Raw genomic sequence first — 9269 nt, forward strand, 5'->3', positions numbered from 1 at the left:
AGGGGTTTAATTAAATTGAATGATGAAGATATGAGGGAAGCCAAGAAGTCTCTCAAGGAGAAAGGTATTAAATCTGAAGATGTGAAGAATCTTCCTCCCATAGAAGATATATGTGAGACAATTCCCCCTTCATCCATGATTGAGGTAAACTCCCTTCAACGCTTTACTAGGGAAGATATTCCGTATTCGAAACCTCCTGCACAATGCTTAGATGAGTTTGATAATTATATTGTTAAGCAAGAAAACTTTAATATGAGAGTAGAGAATCATTTAATGGAAAATTCTCGAGCTATTAGTGAATTGCATGATATTGTAGAGAGAACCTCCAATGATGTTAAGATGCTTGTTAAACATTTTCATATGGTTCAAACTCAAATTGATCAACTCACTAAAGTGCAAAATGACTTGTTGGGGAATAATTCCAAAGAGAAACATGCTTACGAAGTAACAACTAGAGGCGGTGTTTCTACCCAGGATCCTCTATATCCTGAAGGGCATCCCAAAAGAATTGAACAAGATTCTCAACGCATTGAACCTAGTGCTCCTTCTAAGAAGAAAAAGAAGAAGAAACATAAAAATGTTGTAGAATCCTCTGAACCTGCTAATGATCCTAATAGTATTTCTATTTCTGATGCTGAAACTGAAAGTGGTAATGAACATGATAAAGATAATGATAAGAATGATGCTTCTGATAAAGAAGAGGTTGAAGAAGAACCTGAAAAGCATGCTAAAAATAAAAAGTACACTAAAGAAGATTTTATTGCTGAGAAACATGGTAATGAAAGAGAACCTTGGGTGCAAAAGCAAATGCCTTTTCCTGCTAAGAAACTAAAATCAAAGGAAGAAGAACACTATAATAAATTTTGTGATTGGATGAAACCTTTATTCTTGCAAATCCCTTTGACTGATGCTATTAAATTGCCTCCTTATTCAAAGTATATGAAAGATATTGTTACTAACAAAAGGAAAATCCCCAATGAGGAAATTTCCACTATGCTTGCTAATTACTCTTTCAATGGCAAAGTTCCAAAGAAGTTGGGCGATCCAGGTATACCTACTATTCCTTGTTCTATTAAGAATAATTATGTTAAAACTGCTCTATGTGACTTGGGAGCCGGTGTTAGTGTTATGCCTTTTTCTCTTTATAAGAGACTTTATTTAGATAAGTTGATACCTACTGATATATCTTTGCAAATGGCTGATAAATCTACTGCTATTCCTGTTGGTATATGTGAGGATGTTCCTGTTCAAGTTACTACTAACTGCTTGATATTAACTGATTTTGTTGTGTTGGAAATGCCTGAAGATGATAATATGTCTATTATTCTTGGGAGACCTTTTCTTAACACCGCAGGGGCTGTTATTGATTGCAATAAAGGGAAGGTTACTTTTAATGTTGATGATAAGGAGCATACCGTCTACTTCCCCAAGAAGATTGATAAAGTATGTGGAGTCAATACTATTTTTAATGTGAGAACTATCAAAGTGGGAACTATTGATTGTCCTATATATGAGCCTAAGGAAGAATATCAAACTCTCGTGATTGGATCCATATCAATACAATTCAAGGTAACATGATTGATTTGAGGTTTATTTCTTCTTATGTTATGTAAAATTTATTTGGTGGCAAGACTTGATCAACCTTGTTAACGAATACTTTTTATATGCATAGAGGGGGTAAACAACATCTCTTTCTTCCTCCACTTGCTCTAGTCGCTGTAGCACTTTTAATTTGCAAAGTTCCTTAGTTAATTGGAGATTCCAAAAATTTCCTGGCCAGTAATAATAAACTTAATACCCAGAAATGTGCATTTTTCAAAGTTTTCAAAAATTCACAAAAATTATACCGTTGGTCCTATTTTTCGACGAGGCACCTGGGAGCACCAGAGGATGACCTGTGAGGCACCACAGGGTGCCACACCACAGGCCGGCGCGGCCAAGGAGGGGGGCGCGCCACCCTGTGGTGTGGGCCCCTCCTTGCCCCACTATCTCATCTCTTTCTCCCAGCATCTTCTCTCTCCCGAAAAAACTCGCACCAGGTTCCTCTCACTCGCGTTTTTGCTCAAGAGCTCAGGATTTTTCAATCTCTTTGCTCAGCCCAGATTTCTTGCTGAAATTTGGCACATTTGTTCCTTGGTATGTGACTCCTCCACCCATCCAAGTAGAATTTTGTTTGGTTGAGTATATCTTGAATATTTTGCTGCTGTAGGTAACATGTTTAGTGAGCTTGCATGCTTGTTATAAGTGGTAGAAACTAGTTTTGATGCATGATTAGTACTCTAGCAAGTTCCTATGGTAGTTTCCCTCAATTATATGTCACCAAATCAAATTTTATATCACTTGTTGAAAATTTCAGAGAAGAGATGAAGAAGTTCAACTTTGGAGAGTTGTTCAAGAAAGGAACAACCAGCACCGGGAGACCTTCTAGGGCCGCCACCCGGCTTAGGCGATCGTACAACGAGGATATCATCGCGCCTAGCTTCGCGCCCGAAGAGGACAACGGGGCTCCTAATGCTTCGTCTTTTCCATGCTATGATTTTCTGAGGAATGCAGGGATATTGGAGGATTTCTTCACCCTTGTCAACAGGGCGGGCTTAGCCACCTATGTGGGAGAGGAAAGGGAGCAATACTACATGCTCACCAAAATCTTCGTCGAGAGCTTCAAGTTCCACAACAAGCAATATGAGCCGACAGTTGCATTCAAGATCTATGGTAATCCTGTTACTATGGAATTGGAAGATTTTTGTCGTGCATTGGATATTGCCCCTTTAGGTACAGCAAGTAGGATTGATGACAACCCCCGGGACTTGTTGGAGCTCTATCGAGGGATTACCGATGATGATTGTCGCACTATTCAGCGTGGCAAGATAAGGAACATTCAACTCCCCGCCATTAAGTATTTTGCATATTACATTGCTACTAGCATTCTTGGTAGGGAGAACACTAGCAATATTTCTAGTTACCATCTTGCTTTCTTGAATATTGCACTTACTGGTCGGACATCTTATCACCTTGGTTCTCTTATTGCTCGCCGCCTGTCTAATAGAGGGCCTATTTTTGGAGGAACTATTGCACTGCGCGTTTTAACATATCTAAGGCTTCCTCTTGATCCTAATGATGTGCCATTGGCCCCTAGGAAACTCGATATTGCTGCTATGAAGAGTCATCATTTTGTTACCACTGATTCTACTTTAGATAATATGGTCTATAGAATGTTGTTTGCTGATGGGGATGAGAAGGAAATCCCTCTTCCCCAACCAGGTTTGTTCAGTATTGACAGGCAATCATGGTCGTGCACTAAGGAGGAGGTGGATGAACATATGAAGATACAAGACTTCCACCAGCAGCATGACTCCGAGGACGCCGAGGCCTCCCACGACTACACCGTCACGTATCCGGGTGCTTCTTCTAGCACATACCCGGAATACGATCCATCTTCGTCATACTACGGAGATACTATCTCATGGTCTCGATGGGATTGAACTCCACTTAGGCCAAAAGCCTAAGCTTGGGGGGAGGTATACCGGCATCACTCATTCTTTGCATATTATGATTGCTGGATACTTGTACATATTTGTTTTGTTCGTTTGAGTGGTTTTCTAATGAGAGGAAGATGATATTTGGGGAAGTGCTGCCTGAAAACAGATTCTGGACTGTTACTAGAAAAATTCGTGCGCACAGCCAGAACGTTATTTTGAGCTGCCAATTTTTGTGCAGGTTCCCCAGGTTGTTATCTAACTTTAATTAGTTGAACACTTTTCGAGCTGAGCAACGTAAGATTTTTGTAAAAATCGATTTCTGTACTGCTGTCAGGTTTTGGCAGATTTCTGCCATCTCGCTTTTCTGTGTTTCTTTTAGTTTGCTATTTCTTGTTCTTGCTTTGTTTCCTTCCCAAAACACAAAAAGACCAAAAATATTTCTGTTGTTTCTCTTCACCATTTGTTTGCTTTGGTTTCTTGCATTTGTTTCACTTTATTTGCTATTGCCAGTTTGCTATAAGAAAACCCAAAAAGATTTTGCTTTGTTTGCTTGTTTCCTTTTGTTCTTGTTTGCAATTCAAAAACACCAAAAATATTTGCTGTTCTTCTTTGGTTTGTAAAGTTCTTTATGAGTTCAATGGTCTTCGGTGGCTGGAGCGTGGTTTTCATTTCATATTATCCAAGCTGCACAAGTGAAAAGGCAATAATGACGATCTACGACAATTGGATTGTGGTGAGAGGCTGGTATGAACTCTATTTGTTTTCATTTTTGTACATATACTCATCCATGTGAGCATGCTTAGTTGGTTCATGTGAGGTATATGTTATTTGAGAAAGTCTAGTAGTTTATGATCTCTCATGTTTAGCTCCAATTTATTAATATGAGTAGCATGTCATGGATGTTTGCTTGCATTGTTTTATTCATAAGTAAATATGGCATTGTGGTATCCTCCTCTGAATAATTCATTTATATCGACTTGGCACATGCTCACGCATGCATATGACTGAACAAAAAGTCAATTAAGCCTCGATGATCTATATTGCTTCAGAGTTCTTGTATCATTTTTATGCCTCCGTTAATTTATTTTGCCGCAAGCATGATTATGACGATTCTTGCTCTCTTGATTTGTCGCTCCCTAGTCTATTGCTAGCCTTCACTTGTACTGAGCGGGAACGCTGCTCGTGCTTCCAAACACCTGAAAACCAAGTTGTTCCAAAAGTGTCCACCATAAATACCTATGCATGGCATTTCAAACCATTCCAAGTAAATTCTCATTCGCTACCTTTAAAACCTTCAAAATGCTTCTCAATTTGTGTTTATGTTTCATAGCTCATGAGGAAGTATGTGGTGTTTAGCTTTCAACCTTGCCATTTACTTTTGACGGACTCTCATATGGACTAGTGGCACATCCGCTTATCCAATAATTTTGCAAAAAGAGCTGGCAATGGGATTCCCAGTCCCGAATTAATTAACTTAAATAGACACTCCTCCATGGTTTGTGATTGTTGGACGGCACCCGAAGGATTCGGTTAGCCATGGCTTGTGTAAGCAAAGGTTGGGGGGAGTGTCATCATCATAATAAAACTAAAATAAAAAGGCACTCCTTCATGGTATGAGATTGTTGGCAGGCACCCAAGGATTCGGTTAGCCATGGTTTGTGTAAGAAAGGTTGGAAGGAGTGCCAAATAAATATGCAATAATTCATGGGAGCCGCTCTTGGGAGTCCGGTTGGCGAGGTAGTTGGTGTACCCATTACCATTCGTTGACAACAACAAACACCTCTCAAAATAATTTTACTCCTGTCTTTATAAAAATGAAAAGCTCTAGCGCATGTTAATCCCTGCTTCCCTCTGCGAAGGGTCAATCTTTTACTTCTATGTTGTGTCTCCATTATTTCTTTGAGCACTATCTTGAGAGCACAACTGTCATTCTTAGTATAATATGCTTGTCTCAAAATATGATTGATTGTGGTATAATTTTGATGCTTTTATCTTTGACAATCACTACTTCTAGTCTTTCTATGAACTCCAGAGGTGCCCGGGCATTTATGTTTTGCCAATCAAATACAGGCAAGCGAGATACCACTTTATCATACTCTCTTATGAACATTGCAATCCTGCTTACATTCATGATTCATGATGCTTATTATTAATTGTTGGTACCTCTCCATGATTGACATAGCTGTTAGATGATCTTATTTGCATGTATCTCATTATGAACTGCTTAAGTATTAGCCATAGCATGAGAATATATACATCATATGAGCAAATGTGTTCGTGAAAGTTCTTTTATCGCTCAGTTGTTAACTGAATTGCTTGAGGACAAGCAATAAGCTAAGCTTGGGGGGAGTTGATACGTCCACGTATCTACTTTCCCGAACACTTTTGCTATTGTTTTGCCTCTAATTTGTGTATTTTGGATACAACTAACACGGACTAACGCTGTTTTCAGCAGCTGATACAGTGTCTCGTTTTTGTGCAGAAATCCAACTTTCGGGAAAATCCTCGGAATTTATGCAGAAGGCCCTATTTTCCAAGAATACTGACGGAGCCAGAAGGACAACTCAGGTGGAGGCCCGAGGGCCCCACACCATAGGGCGGCGCGGCCCAGGGGAGGGCCCGCGCGGCCATGTGGTGTGGCCCCCTCGGCCGGCCTCCGACGCCCTCCTTTGGACTATTTATCGGCCTCGACCTAAAAACGCATGGAGAGAGGTCGAAGTCGCCAGAAACCCTCCAGAACGCCGCCACATCGCGAAACTCCGTCGCGGGAGCCAGAAGTCTCCGTTCTGGCACTCCGCCGGGACGGGGAATTGGAGGAGATCATCGCCGCCATCACCGCCAACGCCTCTACATCAACCAGCCATGTTTCCCCCATCCATGTGTGAGTAATTCCCCCGCTGTAGGCCGAAGGGGATGGTAGGGATTGGATGAGATTGGTCATGTAATAGCATAAGATTGTTAGGGTATAGTGCCTAGTGTCCGTAATTGGTACTTTGATGATATTGTTGCAACTTGTTATGCTTAATGCTTGTCACTAGGGCCCGAGTGCCATGATCTCAGATCTGAACATGTTATTGTTTCATCATGATATTCATTGTTTATTGATCTTACCTGCAAGTTGTATACACATGTCGCTGTCCGGAACCGATGGCCCCGAAGTGACAGAAATCGGGACAACCGGAGGGAATGGTAGCGATGTGAGGATCACATGTGTTCACGGAGTGTTAATGCTTTGCTCCGGTACTCTATTAAAAGGAGTACCTTAATATCCAGTAGTTTCCCTTGAGGCCCGGCTGCCACCGGCTGGTAGGACAAAAGATGTTGTGCAAGTTTCTCATTGCGAGCACGTACGACTATAATTGGAACACATGCCTATTGATTGCTTTGTACTTGGACACCGTTTTATTATTATCTGCAAATGCCTTGCTATGATTGTTACATGAGTTTCTCTCATCCATGCAACGCCCGTCATCCGTCCCCGTGCCTACAGTATTTTAATCCTGCTGTTTACTATAATCACTGCTGCTGTCTTTGTTACTCTGCTGCTGTTATTTCACTACTGCTACTGCTATAAAACTGTTACTACTGATAAACTCTTGCGAGCAAGTCTGTTTCCAGGTGCAGCTGAATTGACAACTCCGCTGTTAAGGCTTTCAAGTGTTCTTTGTCTCCACTTGTGTCGAATCAATAAATTGGGTTTTACTTCCCTCGAAGACTGTTGCGATCCCCTATACTTGTGGGTCATCAAGTAGCCCACCAGCAGCCCAGTCGCCCCAGCCCAGCACAGCCCAAAGTGGCCCAGGCACCCCTTCGCTCGGATAAGAACGAGAGGGACGAAGAGGTCTTCGTCTTCCTCTCTGGACGCCCTGGAGCTCGCCACCGCGACGCATGCTCCACGTCCCGCGTCATCGCCGCCGAAGTTGACCACCAGCGCACACCAGAGATGGTATAAAACGCGTCGACACCCTCAATTTTCCTCTCTCTGCCTCAATGCCGAAAATGGACGAAACCCTAGCTCCCGGACCACCACCTCTCACCGTCGATTGGGGAAGCCCCAGGCCCCGCCGTGGACGCCATCGCCACCGCCATACTCTACTTGCTCCACCGACGCGAGGAATTGAGCCGGAGCGTCCCGAGGCGACCTCACCGAGCTCGTCTTCCCCGCAGACGGTCGAGCATCACCGTGACAATTACCTCGCCGTCAGACCACTGATACGTCTCCCACGTATCGATAATTTCTTATGTTCCATGCCACATTATTGATGTTATCTACATGTTTTATGCACACTTTATGTCATATTCGTGCATTTTCTGGAACTAACCTATTAACAAGATGCCGAAGTGCCAGTTCCTGTTTTCTGCTATTTTTGGTTTCAGAAATCCTAGTAACGAAATATTCTCGGAATCGGACGAAATCAAAGCCCAAGTTCCTATTTTCACCGGAAGCATCCAGAACACACGAGAACCGCCAGAGAAGGGGGACAGGGCCACCAAACCACACCCCGGCGCGGCCAGGGGGGGGGGGCCGCGCCCCCCTATAGTGTGGGCCCCCCAGAAGCCCTCCTGCGCCGCCTCTTCGCCTATATAATGCCCCTGGATCGAAAACCCTGAGACGTTCGACGAAAACCACAGAAACCTTCCAGAGCCGCCGCCATCGCGAGGCCAAGATCTGGGGGACAGGAGTCTCTGTTCCGGCACGCTGCCGGAGCGGGGAAGTGCCCCCGGAAGGCTTCTCCATCGACACCGCTGCCATCTCCACCGCCATCTTCATCACCGCTGCTGCTCCCATGAGGAGGGAGTAGTTCTCCATCGAGGCTCGGGGCTGTACCGGTAGCTATGTGGTTCATCTCTCTCCCATGTACCTCAATACAATAATCTCATGAGCTGCTTTACATGATTGAGATTCATATGAGTTTGTATCACAATTTATCTATGTGCTACTCTAGTGATGTTATTAAAGTATTCTATTCCTCCTGCATGGTGTAAAGGTGACTAGTGTGTGCACCATGTGGTTCTTGTCGTAGGCTATGATCATGATCTCTTGTGGATTGTGAAGTTAACTATTACTATGATGGTATTGATGTGATCTATTTGGTTATGTTGATCTATCTTACACTATAAGGTTACTTAAATATGAACAAGTTGTGGAGCTTGTTAACTCCGGCATTGAGGGTTCGTGTAATCCTACGCAATGCGTTCATCATCCAACAAAAGTGTAGAGTATGCATTTATCTATTCTGTTATGTGATCAATGTTGAGAGTGTCCACTAGTGAAAGTGTAATCCCTAGGCCTTGTTCCTAAATACTGCTATCGCTGCTTGTTTACTGTTTTACTGCGTTACTACTGCTCCAATACTACCACCATCAACTACACGCCAGCAAGCTATTTTCTGGCACCGTTGCTACTGCTCATACTTATTCATACCACCTGTATTTCACTATCTCTTCGCCGAACTAGTGCACCTATTAGGTGTGTTGGGGACACAAGAGACTTCTTGCTTTGTGGTTGCAGGGTTGCATGAGAGGGATATCTTTGACCTCTTCCTCCCTGAGTTCGATAAACCTTGGGTGATCCACTTAAGGGAAAACTTGCTGCTGTTCTACAAACCTCTGCTCTTGGAGGCCCAACACTGTCTACAGGAAAAGGAGGGGGAAGTAGACATCAAGCTATTTTCTGGCGCCGTTGCCGGGGAGGAAAGGTAAAAGGTACTCACAGTCCGGACCTCGGCTACCAAGCTATTTTCCGGCGCATCGTAAGTACTCAAAGCTATTTCCTTTAGATCCTGCAAT

Source organism: Lolium perenne, chromosome 2 (genome assembly GCF_019359855.2).
Source record: "Lolium perenne isolate Kyuss_39 chromosome 2, Kyuss_2.0, whole genome shotgun sequence".
NCBI classification, from domain to species: domain Eukaryota; kingdom Viridiplantae; phylum Streptophyta; class Magnoliopsida; order Poales; family Poaceae; genus Lolium; species Lolium perenne.